Here is an 18,995-nt window from a genome sequence, read left to right on the forward strand (position 1 = left end):
CACCCTCTTGTTATGTCACGACACTAAAGGTAACTTTTCTCTTTTGGTACTTTGCTCACTATGTTACGACGTCGACCCTTCGTGTTGCAACATGATGACCAGTCTCGTGTTCTCGTGCCTCCGAATGATGTCCAGCACACTCACCAAGTACGTTATCCTTCCTTTAGGCCTCTTTTGGCCCCTAAGGCCATATAATTGGCTCAAATCACACTTTTTTATTCATTACTACCTAGTAGTGAAAAACTAAGTAAAACATAATGAAATTGCTTTTATACAAGCTCCTTAAGTACAAAAAATGGCATAATCTACTACAACAAATTGCGGCGGATCAATACCCAAAGGATTGCAGATTAGAGAAATTAATATTAAATTAATATTAAATTAATTATAGAAAATAATTACTAATCTAATCGAGTCACAAATTAGACGTGTTAATTAAAATAAAAATATTTTAATTAAACTAATTAAATTAACTAACCTAAATTAACCTAATGAACTTTCCTATTCCTAGTGTCAACAACGCGAGCCTCTAGTCTATGATTGATTAAATCCCTAATTAATAAAAGGAAGAATAACTAATTTCAAAACTCAGGTTTTAAACCACATGTCTTATGGTTGATTTCATATATATATGAATAAGTGTACTAACTTGTGAATTTGATGATGTTATATAGGCTTATGCCAAGCTTATGGTTTGGTTGATTTTATACTTATGTTTTATATTATGCAAATGAAATGGTAAGTTAAGTTTTGGTTTATATGAGCTTACTAAGCATTGATTGCTTACACAGTTGTTTTTCTTATGTTTTATAGATTATCAGAAGCTCAATTTGGTTGGAAGCTCGTCGAAGATCTACCACACTATCCAATAGTTAATTTGGTAGTTTTTTAGAATTTTGGCAAAGGTTTATAATGGCATGTATAGCATGTTATGTAATGGTGATTTGAATGTTTATATTTTTAAGTTTATGTTGATTTGGTAATTTGCAATGTCTTAACAAAGTATGTCATTTTGGTCACTTATAAGTGCATGTATATAAGGTTCTTTTGGTATGTTTGTAATGGCTTGATAATGGTCTTTTATGGTTTGTTTTGAATGTTTTGGAAATGGCTAGATGAGGTACGCATGGAATTAGGCATATGAACATGTTTAGGTAAGTAATGTTTGGATGCTAATTGTGGTACCTTTGAATGACATATTTGTTAGTTGAATTAGGGTCTTGGAAATGACAATTATATGTGTGTTTGGAATATGTTTTGGTCCTTTGAAGGTGTGCACAATTGAATTGAATGTTTATGCATGAAATGAATTGAAATGGTTTGATTTTAGGTAAATTTTGGGTTCACATGGCTTGAGACACGGCCGTGTGTCATCTGATGATTTCCATAAGGTGCAAGTCAATGAGTTACTCGGCCTAACACACGGCTTAGCACACGGGTGCATGGGGTAACTCAAAGAGTTACACGGCCTGGCACACGAGTGTGTGACTCTATTCAGAGTGTTACACGGGTGAGGACACAGACTGAGACACAGCTATGTGTCCCTTATTTGAAAGTTACACGGCCTGGGGTGATTCTACACATCCTGGCCACACGGCTGTGTGTCCCCTGTTTTGAATTTTTGTAACTTTTTTCCTAAACTTTCTGAATTGTTTCAAATTGGTCCCAAATTGCTTCTAAGCTATTTTAAAGGCCTCGAGGGCTCGATTTAGGGACAATATGCATGTGTTTGAATGGTTTATGATACATTTAAATTATGGAATGATAAAATGTTTAATTTTTTTATTGTACAGTAATGCTCGGTAACCCTAATCCGATAACGGAGATGGGTTAGGGGTGTTACAATAAACGTGTTATCGTTTATAATATAAATATCACACCAAAAATATATATAATTAAATCGATGAGGTCCACAAGCATACGAGTCAAATTGTAATATAGGTTTGTGTTACAACGGAACACCGATAATTATTCCAAGAGTCATACCCAAGGGATTGTGGATTGGAGAAACTACTTTTAATTTAATTATAGGAAATGATTACTAATCTAATCAAGTCACGAATTAGTAGTGTGAATTCAAATTAATATTTTAATTAGACTAATTAAATTAATAAACCTCAATTAACCTAATGGAATTTCCTATTCCTAGTGTCAGCAATGCGAGCCTTTAGCCTATTATCGATTAAATCCCTAATTATCTAATTAAATAATTAATTATCCTAAATTAAGTTATTTATCACCCTTAGTTAATAATACCCTTTCGGTCTCATCTACACTAAGGATTACCACCTAAGACACCCTTCTGGTTTCTTCTTAGGCATATGGATACCTTCTCGGGCTCACCGCTTGGCACAAATTATACACGACAGAATACCTTTCAATTTTATCTGTCTAGATATTCTATTATGAACGTTATTCCCTAATATACTAAGTACTCTTTAAAAAAACAATTTCAAATAAATAATCACTTAACAGACCTGAATTGGTATCCTACACACTTTTAGATAGCTCATTAATCACTCACGAGGCCCAAGTCGGTCTTACGGGTCATCAAAGTAGCAAAAATTGCATAAAAATGTTTATTTTTTTAATATTTAGTTCTTAACCTACTAATACAAAAAATGTAATAATTAATTATAAAATGCCTAGAAAACAAGCTCCCTGAGTGTCAAAATATGTAATAATTAATTATAAACATTGTCGATTTTTTATGGGTAACTAATATATATTGGGTTTGTCAATCAAGAATTGATGCTCTATGCTTACTAAACGAAATTGAAAGAATTATTAGGTTTAGCAGTGTAGAAATCAATCATAGTTGGGCAGTTAAGTAAATGAGATGATGCAGAGGAGTGGTTTTGTATTAGTTTCTTTATGCTTTTTAAGTTTGGATTTTAAATACTTTTTGTACATAAAAAAAGGTAAAATTATTCATGTTTAGTGACAAAAGATTCTAGTAACACTACAGAAATATAGGTTTTTAACGGCATTTTTTTGGTCCTATAAGCACTACTAAAACAATTTGCGGCGTTTTGATATGCGCAGCAAAAAAATGCCGCTAAAGATGACGTCGCTAAATTTTGCGACGTTTATGTGGAAAAACGCCACTAAAGAACATGATTTTTAGCGCACTTTTCCTACAAACACTGCTAAAGATCATATTCTTTAGCAAGTTTGTAGCAAAAGCACCACCAAAGATCATGTTCTTTAGCGGCGTTAGTAGAAAAAACGCTGCTAAATACCATGACTTTTAGCAGCATTTGTGAGAGAAAACACCAATACCTTTAGCAGAATTTACGAGCACGTTTTATTTCATATAGAACCCAAATTTTCAATATATTTTCCTGTAACATCAAATCCAACCAAAAACTTCAAATATAAATGATAATATCATGAAACATAGACAATGCCATTTTATTTCATATGATCTAAATTAATAAATGAAATAACAAATTATATTCAAAAGTTATATATTCTCACAATAAGAAAACAAAAGTCTAAGATGGCGAATTCTATGATTGATTCTGCTGAAACATATTCATATTTTGAAGCTGTAGCTGGAGTTCGTCATATTTTCTTATTGCCTCTACTTCCCTTGTTGTTGCCTCTGCTTTAAGTTGTAGCTGGAGTTCATCATACTTTCTTTGAGCCTCTACTTCTCTCAATGCTGCCTTCACTTTAAGTTGAGCAATTTGCTCAATTGTCCTCACTTGTATCTGAGTCATCTGGTCTCTAAACCTCTGAACTTCAGCTTGAGCTTGATTCATCGAAGGCATGCATTGCTGCGAGCTGGATCCAAAATAATTGGTTGGGTTAACAAAAGATCCTTGAATTCGAACCCGACCATATATTTCAAGACCCAAAACTTCAGTAATAATTCGGTTATCAATTTCGTCCAGATTAACAGAACTATCACTTGAAGTGATCGATTCATACTCCGCCCTTTTATCTTTTAGTTTCTCCTAATAAATCAATGAAAGAGTTAGAAACGAAATATATAATCAAAAAATGCAACATAACTTGGCATTATTTGCATTACAAACGACAAATTAAACCATTATAACTAAACATGATAAATATTTAAAATAATTCAAATTTTATTCAGTAAATATACCATAATTTCTACAGCTTCAGTAGTCATAGGAGATCCATCTTTCTTTCTATGTATAATGTCAAAAAGTTCAAGGCGTTCAACTTTTTGACCAGACAACAGTTCCTACAATATAGTAGCAAAAATATTATTTAGTAGAAAGTAATTAATATGTGACACAATTAATAAATTCAAAATACCTATTCATCAGCTACACAAGTAAAACTTTTTGACCCAGCTGTGTGCGTAAATTTTTATTTTTGCCTACTTCTAGTTCCAAGTCGCTCACGATCCTATATTATGAAATTATTATTACGTATATATTAAATACTATAAACTGAAATAATTATAAGAGTTTGGAAGTACGTAACACCTCTCCTTTCTTTGAATTTCATAATCTAACTACATCTTCCCATTAGTACCTCAGCATTCCCAGCGAGACATTTTGCAATTTTTCTTCAAGGCTTATATTTTCTTAGAATATTCCTTCTTTAAATTACTTTTATGGTCTCTCCATTTCTTTCCTAATACTTTCTTCACATAATTATTCGAGACCTCTAAAGAAAATCTCTCCTACAAATAACACAAGTTTATAAAGTAAATATAAATGAAAATTAAACTAAAGTATTATAAATTACATTCACGTTATTACCTTAATATTATCGAGAGCTTGATTTTTGTTACTATCAAGCATATGATGCCATGACTCGTAGTTGATTAGCAACAGATTGGCATTTTGTGCTATGATGCCCAAGTATCCTGCTAAAAGTCGAGCTTCTGATCTAGTAGGCTGACCATGATTGTTTCTAGATACTTTGACACACTCCACAGAATTTAGATCATATAAATCATTTAAAAGCGTACGTCCTCGAGTTTTATGCCTCCTACCACTTTCAGCTAAAAAATGGTATATGATAATATAATAATTTTAAACAAAAATCAATAATAAAAGTCAACATGCTTGTAAATTAAAGTTTGTCGTTCACTGTATTTGGAACATTCGAAGACCCAATAGTAGTTTGTTGTTCACTATTTGTTTATTCTGAATTTGGAAGATTTTGAATAATACTTAGATCTCGCAATCTTCTTCTAGGTATATTATCTACAATACACATAAAATAGTTGAAATATTAGTAACTAATTACAACAATAATAGTACATATAAAATAGTTGAAATATTTAACAAGATCAAGATTTAAATTATAATATTACATATAATTAAAAAATCGTAAAATCTTACTATATCATAATTCGTGAATATCTTCATCCACATACTGGCGAACCCATTGAAATTGTGTACTAGTACTAGGGATGGTTTCATTTAAGTTTTGTTTTGGAAAAAACAAAGTTTCTGATATTTCGTCGATGTCATCTCTACTTCCATTGCCCATTTCAAACAAGTCTCTAGGGGTGTTATGGAGTACAACATAGCAACCCTCATTAGTTGGATCTTTCGAATAAAAATTTGTTTGACTTGAGAAGAAAATGCATACGACTCAACGGTATGTAAGGATGAGGATTAATTGGGCAGGTGACCCTGTTAGTCCATTCTTTGCAAGCGTCGAAGCATAATCTTTTTGCTTTTTAAATAGGATTTTCCCCGCTTAATGACAAGCATTTTCTACCAATGGGGAATTTTTTCTCATCTTAAATTCCAAGATTGGATTTGCGCCAATGGAAACCATAAATTTCATACACAATAGAAGGTTATAGTAGATCTATCATTTTTAGAAAGTGAACAGACAAACCCCATTCTATTCACTGGCACGGATCATTGATACTAAAAAAGTTGTTTCTTTTTTCGTCTATAAATTGTTGTCCAGTTTGAATTACTCGAGAGAAGTTCACCATTGTAAAATCAAATTGATCTTTTGTAATTCCGCGAGCAATATTAGCATAAGCCCAATCACATTGAAATAAGATAACTTTCCGTTTGCCATAGTAATCCAACTCAATAATGTTCATAAGAAGCCCATAATATTCCACATTTCCCTCAACAAGATTACTATCCCTAACACTAGCATAACTTGTAATTGAAGAATTAACAACTATTCCACAATTTTGAGTCCTCCTCAATCTTTTTCGAGATTTTGTATAAAACCCAAATCCATTAATGAGGAAGGCAGCATATCTTTTTACTACTCTATTCGGACCTTGGGAAAGCCATTTAACTTCTTCATTGACGTCCTTTCTACTCCAAACCTATTGAATTGAAAGTAAATTGATTACTTATAATGTTATACGAAAACATTATTATTTGTCATTGAAAGCTTCAGTTGCATACTGTCTACCCTAACCATTCATGAAAAGATTCTATGAATAACTTATTAAAAGATTCATGAAAAGATTCTATGAATAACTTATGAACAAGATCTCAAGACTTGTTTGTACTCACTATGTTAAAAAGTGGATTACTTGGTTAGAAGATAAAGAAATTAAAAAGAAATATTTATCAAATTCTAAAACTTACTTGCGTAATGGTTCAATTGAATCGTGGTGAAAAAGAATATATCATATGCTTGTACCCAAGATATATCATCTAAGTATGCAATTTCAACTTTACCGATTGGTTGTCCCTAACTTCGAAATAGATAAGTTTCAGCTAAGTTATGATTAGTGAGCCCAACATTTCTACTTGGTCTATTCAGTCTTATTTCAACATCTTCTAAATATCTAAAGCAAAAAGTTATAAACTCCTCTGCTAAGTAACCTTCAGCAATGGATAACGCCTATTATGACAATAAGACTTCAATTTGCATGGGAACCTAAACATGATATACAACATTACCAAAAGTAGTAATTAAAGGTATATTCATGAACGAATGAAAACTTTGCAAATAAATTAGCACCTTTCTATAGGATACATCCACTGATAGAAAATTGGTCCACCAAGTTTTACTTCATGAGGGAGATGGATTTGCAAGTGCGTCATAATAATAAAGAATGAAGGTGGAAAGATCTTCTCCAAGTTACTTAAAGTCAAAGCAGCTCGATCTTTTACTTTCTCAAGTTCTTCAACAATTAACACTTTGCAACAAATAACTTTCAATATATTGGATAGTTCAATTATACAAGACGTCACCTTTTTTGACATACAGCATTGTAAAGCAACTGGCAGTAAATCTTGCATCAAGATGTGGTAATCATGTGACTTTAAGAAATATAATCTTTGATCTTTAAGACTTGCACATCAAGATATATTTGATGCATACGCATCTGGGACCTTTATACCCTTCAACACAGTGCAGAACACTTCTTTTTATTTCTTCAACATTGCAAAAATAGAATGCAGCAACCGAGATTTTCCATTCGGAAGTAATTGGGGATGAAGGTCACGTCGAATTCCCATGTCAACTAGATCAAGTCAAATTTAAAGATTGTCTTTCAATTTTCTATCGACATTTAGAATTGTCCCAATGATGTTCTCGCAAGCATTCTTTTCAATATGCATGACATCAAGATTGTGTCGCAAAATGTGATGCTCTTAATAAGATAACTCAAAAAAAACTTTTTTTTCCACAAGTCACATCGAATTCCCATGTCAACTAGATCAAGTCAACTCTAAAGATTGTCTTTCAATTTTCTATCGACATTTAGAATTGTCCCGATGATGTTCTTGCAAACATTCTTTTCAATATGCATGACATCAAGATTGTGTCGTAAAATGTGATGCTTCTAATAAGGTAACTAAAAAAATACTTCTTTTTTTCCACAAGTCTGCCTCATTAGGATCATCCTCTTTATCAGATTCAACATCATTCTGCCGGTCAACATCGCCAACATACACCTCCCTAGGTCTTCTCTTTGTTTGCGTGTTGGGTGGTTGATTTATCTTCCCATAACTGAAATTGATATCTTTTAACATGAACAAGATTTCAGATCCAATGGTCTACTCAAGAGCTTCTCTAAACTCTTCAGTACCATCAAATAGAGTCATCTAAAATCTAAATCTATGATTTCCATCTAACCACTGATGATGCCCCATATAAAAGAACTTCCCATTATATAACCACTTCAAACATGTTTGTACCGCACAACAAGGACAAGAAAAACGTCCTTTGGTACTCTAACCAGATAAATCGATATAAACTGGGAAATCATTAATAGTCCACAACAAAGTTGCACGTAAATAAAAGTCCTCCTTTCTCAAGACATCATATGTTTCAACACCCGCCCATAATTATTTCAACTCTTCAATAAGTGGCTACATATAAATGTCAGTATCATTCCCGATACCTTTCTTTCTAGGGATAATCATAGATAAGATAAAAGAAAATTGCTTCATGCAAATCCACGGAGGCAAATTGTAAGGAATAAGCACTACAGGCCAAGTACTGTACGAAGTACTCATGATTTTAAAAGGATTAAATCCATCAGATGTTAGCCCAATCCTCACATTCAAGGATCGCTTACAAAGTTTAGAAATTTATGGTCAAATGATTTTCAAGCTAAAGAATTCCCAGGATGCCTTAATAAGCCATCATCGGTTCATTGATCATGATGCCACCTTACAGACTCGGCTGTCTTTAACGACATGAAAAGCCTTTGAAGCCTTGGTATTAGTGGAAAATATTGGAAAATCTTTACTGGCTTCTTTCTTGGCTGTGCCTCACCTTCATCCTCATTCACATCTTCTGCATTCCTATTCATCCAATGAGATTTACCGCAAACATGACAAGACTGTTGGTTTTTTATCACCCCAATACAACATCCAGTGATTTGGGCAACTATGAATTTTACCGTACCCAAGGCCTAAATCATTTATTAGTTTCTTCATATATCTGCATGAATGAGGGATTTTTACAAACGGAAACATATCTCTCAAAAACTCTAACAGCAATGTAAAAGAGTTTCCGGTCTACCCTCTTAAACATTTTAAGCAAAAAAGACGAATGCAGAATGACAGTTTTGAAAATTTCGATCCCTCATAAATTTCTTCATTCATTTTATTAAGTAACTTGTAGAACATTGCTGCTTCTCCATTTGGCTATTCATCAGGTGCACTTCTTCCCGTTTCGGTAAAATCATTTCCACCAATATCACAATCATCGGATGCAATAATTTCTGGTGTGTAATAGGTCCAATTTGCTCGGCCCATTAGTGAAATAAACCAAATAAAAAAAAAGAAAACCAAAATTTTAAATAGGCCAGAGTCCAAATTACAGTGGGCTCAAGCAGCCCGAGCACAAAATACCCAAAATGATACCTAAACTACATTTAGCCCAATTATCGTGGCCCAATGCAGCCCAACACAACCAGAAACCCTAGCAGCAAAGGTGAGCCTCTAGCGCCACAGCCACCAGGGTTCTCCGTACACTCCAGCTGGCCTTCGTACCTGCAACAAACAGAGGCAGACAAAACAACAACTAAGAATAGTAAGAAATGACAGCAAAAATAATGCGAGATTTTTTCTGTAATTGTTTTTTTTATTTTATTCTATTTTTCGGCCATATAAAGCCATTTTTCCAGAATTCGTAAGGGGACACACAATATCAATACACAAAAAAGAATCAAAAAAAGAATAGACTGAGTTTTGAAGGTGTTCTTTTCGTCTTTTTCTCTCTGCGTTTTTTTTCTTTTCTGTTTTTTCTTTATTATTAATCTTGTGTAATAGAAAAGAAAGAGGAAAAGGGACTTACCTAGTGGTCCGTGGACTCCTCGTAGGCTCAAATCGTTGTCTGTGGCGGAGCTACGGCGGAGGAGTAGCGGGCCAGCGGTGGCAGGAGAATGGGTTTCAAAACCCTAACAGAGGAGCAGCAAATTTTTTTTAAATGTATAAGCTGCATATTTTTCTTTTTAAAAATTTTAGTTTCAATAATGACATAATACGGCGCCATTTTGAGCTAGGGTTCCTAGCGCCCAAATGACACCGTTTAGTGACCATACCCGATGGCCCGATCCAACCGCAGCTAGATCCGCGCGTTTTGGTATGGGGAGGGATAATTGCGCGCTCAGTCCTTCTTACTTTGCACTGTGTTCCAATTCGATCCTTTAAGTTTCTTTAATGTATTATATCTTTAAAAAGATTGGTTAATAATTCGTTTAATTTTGGAATGTTGTATGATGTGAGACGATTGCTATTACGCGTATTGTGTTACTTGTTCATATTATTTGATTATTTGTATTCATTAGTGTATATTTTGGTCCATGAATTATCATTTCGCGTTACATTATCATTCCGTCATTTTTTAAAAAAAAGGATTACATTTTATTCGAGCATTAAAATCGTTTTATTCGTAAATAATGCAAATACTCAACATTTGGAATCTTCGAGAAGATTGAGCCCTAACGTATTGGTTTCCAATTTTCTTCGTCAATTCTAAATAATCGAGAATATTCTTTAACCAAAACGCATGAATAAGAAACTCATTCTCGGGAATTCGATACGTTTCGTCCTAACGCATTCGACCTGACATGTCGTTTTCTCAAGATGAGGATTTTTTCTAAATAAAAATAAAGGCACTATTCGATATTTAGGAATTTTGTGAAATCGAACCCTGACTTACTGGATTTTGATTTTCTCATTTGACCCAAATAATCAGATATCCTTTTCAAAATGCATAGGTTTTAAAAGTCAAAAGATAAACTTAATTTTGAAGATTTAGAATGTTGCACTCTAACTTACTGATTGTGATAATTTATTTCTTTGAAATAAGCGAGTCTCATCATCTAATTCATTTTATTCAAATTTTCTTTTTAAAGGATCGTATTTTAAAATCTTTTCAAATTCTTGACACTAAGACATTAAACAATCAATTCGGTACCAATTCTAGGTGTTACGAGGGTGCTAACCCTTCCTCGTGCATAACCTACTCCCGAACCTACTTTCAAGGTGACCAATCACACCTCATTAAAAGATCAGTGGTAGAAATATGACTTTTCCTCAATCCTCTTTTATCACAATTCAAGGATATAGGATCTTAATCTTTCTGGTCCTCTTACACCATTTCCTGGGTGTCGTACCAAAGACTCATACACAAATGGAGGCTCTCTTCTCAGAGGTAACCTCTTCCTATTGCTTGGTGATCATTGCTTGCTTGTTTATGGCATCTTGTCAATCAATGCATTTGACAATAAAATCCAAAGAGACAATCTAAATTTAGACTCTTCCTTCTCAAATTTTCAACCTTTAAATTTGGTGTGTTCTAAACAATAGTCCTGTTTCAAGTTCCTGTATTATTTAGAAACTTTTCAGAGTAATATGCAAAACTTCCTTTGTGAAATTTTTATTAGTCCATTGATTATTATTCCAATGCAACATGCTTGCAAAAAGGGTCATGATAATGGATAAGAATAAAGTTGGTTCTAAGCATAGCTCAAAATGAATAAATTATCAAAAACAGTAAAGAAGGATAATAAAGAAATTGATTGGGAATGTATATCTTGGAAAAGAAAAAGTATTCCAAGAATAACAAATTTAATATCAATAATATGAGAATTGGGTACCCTAGATATCGTAGCTTGAACTTCTCTGTACAAACTTTCTGAAGACCATTTTGAGTTTGACATGTGTTTAGGAGATCTACAATACTTTGTCGATGAGATCTACAATACTTTGTCGATGCCCCAAGATGTCGCCTACCATTTCCTGTTGATTTCGGTATAACAAGATTACCACATGCACCAATCTGAATAAGATTCGAATCGCTCTGATCACTTCATGCCCCCATTCCAATCAATATTTGAGCTGCCCTTTTCAGGTTTTCAACTCAAATCCCCTTTGGCCTAAAGTGCCCTTTGCGGGTTTTCCCCTTAGCCTCTCCATTTTTACTTTCATTTTTCATTTTCATTTTTTCATTTTTCACTTTTTTTTGAAGAATCAAGGCACCCTTTGCAGGTTTTCACCTTGGTCCCTTCTCCTTCTTATAGTGAAGTAATGCTTGACTGAATCTGAGTTTGCAGGATTTGACGAGTTTTTACCATCTATCCTACTCAAGATCAGAGCTCCTCTGGAAAAGGCCTTTGGTGTCCATTTTCCTCAAGATCCTTTTGTGTAAGAAGGATCTTTCTCAACATTAGGTTTCCCTTATAGAATTCTCTAAGGCGAACCTTTTGGTTGTAGGCTCACGTCATTCGCCTTTGATACATTTGACTGTGCTCCATAACTTTTAGCCTTTTCCTTCTGATCAGATTGGATTCATTTTGCCTCATCCAACTCTTAGCTCAACTAACACCTGGAGAGAAAAGATTTCTACTCTAATGGGTAGCACTACCTCCATCCCTCAAACCAAAGAGAATGATGTTACTCTGGTAGGAGTCTTGATAGATGTTCAACCAACAAGGAGGGAAAATGGCAATTTCTCATGCATGTCCTTGTAAGTCTCAGTCATTTTTGCAATTCATTGTCTTGCAATATAGTGACAAACCGTGGTGTCTAATTTTGAATTGATTACAGCTCTCAGCTATCGCGTTATCATTCAAGTTCAATGCATTTTCCAATACCATCGACATATGATGACATTGACGCATGCAGTAGCCTCTATCCATTTGATGAAGTAATTAATGATCTCAATAGTGAAGAAATGCCCATTAGAAGTCTTCGATAATGGTGATGTCCATGCCCTATTTTGCTCAAAATTTGAGTCGCCCTTTTCAGGTTTTCAACTCAAAACCTCATTTGGTCACAAAGCGCCCTTTGCGGGTTTTCGCCTTGGCCTCTCATTTTCTTTTTCCTTTTTCCTTTTCTCTTCTCTCTTTTTCATTTTCATTTTGACTTTGATTTTGATTTTGATTTTTCTTCTTTTTTTATTTTTGATCTTGATTTTGCTTTTTTTTTTGTGCTTGAATCTGAACCTATAGGATTAGGCAAGTCCTTGTTATCCCTTTTGACCAAAATCAATGTTTTTATAGATAAAGTCCTCCACCTAAGATCTTTCACTTTCATCTTGTATGCAAAAAACTTTCTTTGGTATCAGATTTCTTTCATAGAGCCTTTTGGGGCGCAACTACGACAGAAAACTTCAGATCTTCCTCTTTAATTAAAGTAAAATCTAACAACATCTTGAAGGGATGGAAACTCAACTTCAAATGGGCAAAGCTATGCTGAGTCAACGAGAGAGGCATTGCCCCGGTAAAGAATTGCATCGTTCATACTGCAAATTTCTGACATCGCACTGTTGTAGAGATTTTCATTATCAGCGGTTAACCCGGGCATATCCTGGTATGACCATACAAAGACATCTTTAAACTCTAGAGGTGACTCGACAAGGACTTGCTTCATCCTTGCGGTCAAGTTAATTCTAATCTTCACCAAGCTCACAATTTCTAATGATTCCTTGTGAGGTATGATCTTTCTATCTTCTTGTTCTACCCTCCTCACCAAGTCCAAAGATAAGCTACGATCTCTATCATTTTCAAATCTATGAGATCCCTCTAAACACATGCCTCGCTCAAAAGGAGAATCTGGGTTCGTAGCAGAGTCATTCACATAATTGATATCTAGGGACCCATAATAAGTACCAAAGAATATACAAAAGAATGTATAAATTCATGAATAATTATTTGTACCATATGATTATGAATGAATGAATAATTTAGAAGAAAATCCAAAAGAATGAAAGAATCTAGAATTGTTTGTAAAGAATGAAAATATTGGCTCAGTAATAATTGCAAAGATGTATTTCATTAAAATAACAACGTTCAGACATGAGTCTATTTCACAAAGGAATTTCTATCATTTCTAGGCTAAAAACAACAAAAATGTTCTGAACATTACTCTAGATAAGCTCTAAAAACTACAGGGATTTCTTCCGCAGTCTAATTGCTTAGAACACTCCCAGGATTATAAGGGCGGATATCTAATAAGGTCCCTTTTCATTTGTGTCTTCAAATATGTCATTGATGTGAACACTTCCCAACTCTGTGCGTATGTTTTCCTCCTCTTTAATTTCCTCACAAATCTTCATCTCCTTGTCATCCATCATGCCCAAGGTCTTGAATTTCACGCTCTCCTAGGTCTTGTACCCCTTCTCGTGATGGAACTTACAATGGTTCCTTGTCTTTCCATGGTTTCCTCTTGAATCAGAAATAACTAATCCCCTTCCTACTCTCACGTCTACCCCATTATCATCATGATCGGGTAGTGGATTTTCTACGCTAGACGAGTCATCAAATCTGACAACACCCATGTTAATGAGTTTTTCAACCAGTTTCTTGAAGGCAATGCAATTATATATTGAATGCCCAGTAATTCTCGTATGGTATTCGCATTATGCGTTCACGTCATACCATTTAGGGTACGGGGGTTGCACAGGTTTTAAGTAGAAAGGGGCCACCACATATGCATTAAATAGGCTTTGATATAGCTCTTTATATGATATCGGAATTGGTGTGAACTGGAGCTTCTCAGTACCTGGTTTCACTCCAAATTCTTGTCTCAATGAGCCTTGTTGATTAGCAACCACCTTCCTTGGTTGGTTCACTGTAATTGACTTGTTGTATGTACTCACATGGTTTACTTCATTCTCTTTTTTCCTTGGGACTGACCTTCTATTATCCTCCTTATTCCCCTTCCTCCTTGGGGCCTTTGTAATACCTGGGTACTCCATCCTCGACTGCTTTGTTTCAGTTGGGTTATCAAGAGCAACAGGAAAATTGTTCCTCAAATTGGATCTTAAGCCTGTCAAACAATTCACTGGTGTCGATGTACCAGTCTGATAATGTTGGGATTTGATAGTAAAGAGTGCCCCGTGTGAACGCCCATCTGGCTGGATCTGTGCACTTATCGGAGTACAATATAGGGAATAGGCAAGATCCTCAGTATTAACCCCAAAGTGGACCACTGGTCTTTCCTTTTTTCTAACTCTCCAGTTAACAGTCGGTTGAACTGGCTCATCTTAGTGCTCTATAATTCTAGCATCTGATCTTTCATTTTCTGTTGAAATTCAGTTAATTGCTCATGCATCTGTATCTGCATTTGCTCTAATTTTTCCAACCTTTGTTCCATTTCTCTAGTCTTTGCTTGGATACCGTAAGGGTGTTAGGTTAACTAGCTGAAATAAACTTACTCAATTAGACTCTTTTAATGGATTTTAATGCATGTAATGTCATGTAATGCAAATGCATGAAATGAATGCCTAAAGAGATATTGATTCTGATTCAATTACATTTAGAAAACTTCACTAGAAGGTAAATTCCTTTACATAAAGCAGAGGCATGTACGACTTTTCCCTTATATTCCAAGAGACGACATCGATCTTTTTCTTCATTCGCATGCTTGAAATAATCTAGCCGATAGATGCCATTACTAGCTCCTTTTCTTGATCTTGGTCTCGATCCATCATCTGCCCATCTTCATAAGGCTCGTCAGCTTCTTTAAGGGAGTTGGAACGTTGAAGGCTCTTAAACAATCACCTTGAATCCTTAAGCCACAAAGCAAGGTCACGAACTCTTCCATCGCTCTTCTTGTGTCTCTCAGAATATATTCAGGCAGCCGTACTATTTTCCACTTTATCAAGGAATTCGTATCCCATGACAAGTTTTCTAATTTAGTAATCGAACTTGAATCAATATCTCTTTCCTAAGATGCAAATGCAATGCAATCAAAACACAACAAGAGGGGTTAGTACAAAATAGAAGCAAACAAGGAAAACAAAAGTACCTAGTCGGGTAACCACTAGGGATTTGGAGGGGCTCTACCTAGGATGGGTTCCTAAGGTCTTCTACATGCAGTTCGGTTCTAAAGTTGAGGTACCCGAACCAACAGATTCCTTGATCTTCACCCATTATAGGCTCATACAGACCGAGTTCGGTTCAGGGGAATACATTTCCCTATGGCTACACAGAGATAAAGATCTCACGAAGACATAGGTACGGATGTATCCCGAAAGTGATCCACTATCCTGCACGGAGGTGAAAACCTCACGAAGGAGTATCTTCTCACTCCCACTTAAAAGGATAAGACTAAATAGTCTTTATGCAATATGATGACAAAATATAGAGCTTAATTTAGAGTAATCATGCAAACAAATGCAAAGAGAAGATCGTACATTTTCAAATCAAATTTTAAATTTTCGACAATAAGAAAAAAACAATCAATTTTACGGCCTGACTCTCTTACTCTCCCCAGTGGAGTCGCCAAGCTGTCGAAACCATTTTTAATTTTGAAAAACGGGGATCGACTTTTGAAAATAAAATGGGGAGTCACCACCGATCTTTTATTGAGGTGTGATCGGTTCACCATTAAAAATGATTACGCACGAGGAAGTTCGGGAGTCGGTTACGCACGACAACTAAATATTTGTTTTTTCAAAAAAGTGGTTTCGACGAGGTGGAAATGATTGCAAACCATGACTGTACATATTAAATGCATCTCGCAACATTCCTTCCATATCATCTTCTTTAACAGACTGGTGGTAAGCATTATGAGGATATGTTGGATTAATCGTTGAAAAGGTTCTACGAGGTGTACACTTTCCATGAAAAATTTATTTTTATACCCCCGAATAAAGCCATCAACGATTAGATGTTCGTAGAAAACTTCACGAAAATGCCAATTGATGTTGCCACACTTCTTACACAAACAAAGAATCATATTCTCTTGGCTTGCATTTTGAAATGCAAAATTTAGAAAAGTTTGTACTCCATTTCGATAGTCGTTGCTTACCCTTGAAAAATCCATCCAACTCTTATCCATTTTGTAGTTGTTGAAGTCTAAAGTTGACAATAAATTACAGTCCCCAAATAAAATATATATATATTAGTGACAACATTTTACGTTGGATACTCCAAATTTGCTATAAAAAATTTACCTTGAAGATTTAATGCATTGTATTTTAATGGGTGTAAACTAATTCGTAAGTTGTTTATTTATAAGAATAATTAAGAGTAGGGAAAAATAATAGTGTTGCCCTAATTTACGTGATTTTTATATATTTTGATCCAAAGTTTTATGTAAGTTATGATATGATATATATTTTTATATTCTCTAAATGTTAGAAATTGTATTTTTTATATTCTTTAAATGTTTATGTAAGTTATGATTATCATTATTATGAAATATGATTATTTATTTAATTAATCGAAAATTAATTAATTATTCATAAAATTATTATGAAATATGATTATTTATTTAATTAATTAAAATTAATTAATTATTCGTATAATTATTATGAAATATGACCCAGCTTTTTGGGTCAACCCATGTGACATTATCATCTCTACAAGTAACCCACACATTTAACTTGGTTTCATTATATAATAAGGCAATGGATTATCACTATCATTAGGAATGATTGAATTTGAGAAATACATAAAATATTTTTTGTCCTTTTGATAAAGTACAATTCCCTCAACTATCAATGCACTTCAGACATTATCAATTCACAAGTCATTCACTTATGTGTAAGTAGGAATTAGGGTTTCAAATCCACTATTGCCAACAGAAGGATAAAGATAACTGTAAATGTCAGATAAACCAGGGAACGCAGTTGTCAAGAATTGACATTTATCTACAAAAAGGAAATAACATCCGAACATTCTCCCAACTTTCATTGAACCAAAATTTAAAGTTTAGGTCCAATGCCACCTAGCATAATGTTTTCACAAATGAATATACAGAAAGATATAATAACCTGGTTTACTTAGATCTCTCTTGACCGGTTTATGAAGGTGGTTGGGCTTCACAAAGCAAATTATTTAGCTTTTCTAAGTGTGCGTATCTTTTTTACCTTCTTGTTCTTCAGAAACCAATAATATCAAAACATTGACAAGACTGATAAAATCATTACACTTCAATAATCTTTCTTTGCTTCTTGAAATTAAAGTATGAAGAATACATGAATGGCTTCAATTTTTACGATTTCACAAAAATTCAATTCATCTGGAAAATCCGCATCAAGTCACAAACCTTAGTGCTCTTATTTAGCAAGAAGATATTAAGAATCTTAAATAGTTGCTACTTGCTACACGTATATATGTAGAGAAACCTATTTCACCGAATAGGTATTTATATTTGAGTAAAAGTGTTATATTAAACTTATTCAAGACGCTCAATGTACGAAGGTAACATAGTTGTTAGTATAAAATGGAAAGAAAATAAGTAGTCGTAAAGAAACTAACAATACAATATATATATATATACTACAGCAAGAATTGTCTACCTATGGTTCAGCAATCGACTTCCTCACAGGTTCTTTCAATAGATAGTGCACCTAAAGATCAAAGCACATGGCATTCAACACTAAGAATAAGAGTCATATAAGAATTTCACCTTTAGCAAACTTAGGAAAGAATCAATAGAATTTGACCAATTCGAAAGTTTAAAAATTTATCTGCTACACAGAACTAAAATTAACCAATTCGAAAAGAGTAATAAATAAAATTGTTAAAATTAAAATATAAGAACTAAATTCATAACTTACACAGAACTAATAACAAAATTTTAACCTACAAATAATGATTTTATGCTCAATTCACAGCTCTAAAATATGAACAATCCTTAAATGAATACAACTGTAAAACAATTGGCTTTGGCTACAACATTTTAGTCTTCCCCAGACAAGAATCTAACCCAACTACTCAAGAGGTTGGCAACATTTCATCAAAGGATAAAAAAATAATAATAAGTCAAAAAACAAATAGCAAAGTGATTGTTACACGCATACCACAAAGAGGGAAAATTAAATATTGGTAATGACCTATAAACGCCCTATGGCCTATCGGGACATTACCTACCGATAGAGTGGTGACTGGAACTTAAAGTTCACAAGAAAGTAAAGGCTGAAAGTTCCTGGGACTGGTCCAGGAATGAATTCCCAAATGTCTATCAAATGATCGAAAAGGCTACTTTCTGATGCAGTTATTGCAAAAACAGTATACAGGGTCAGATCATCAGTAAGGGAAAGAATTAAATTCGTGGGGAAAAAAAAGATCAAAGCTATTAACAAGATTATCCTAGAAGAACTAA

This window comes from Gossypium raimondii, chromosome 13 (genome assembly GCF_025698545.1).
Source record: "Gossypium raimondii isolate GPD5lz chromosome 13, ASM2569854v1, whole genome shotgun sequence".
Taxonomy (NCBI): domain Eukaryota; kingdom Viridiplantae; phylum Streptophyta; class Magnoliopsida; order Malvales; family Malvaceae; genus Gossypium; species Gossypium raimondii.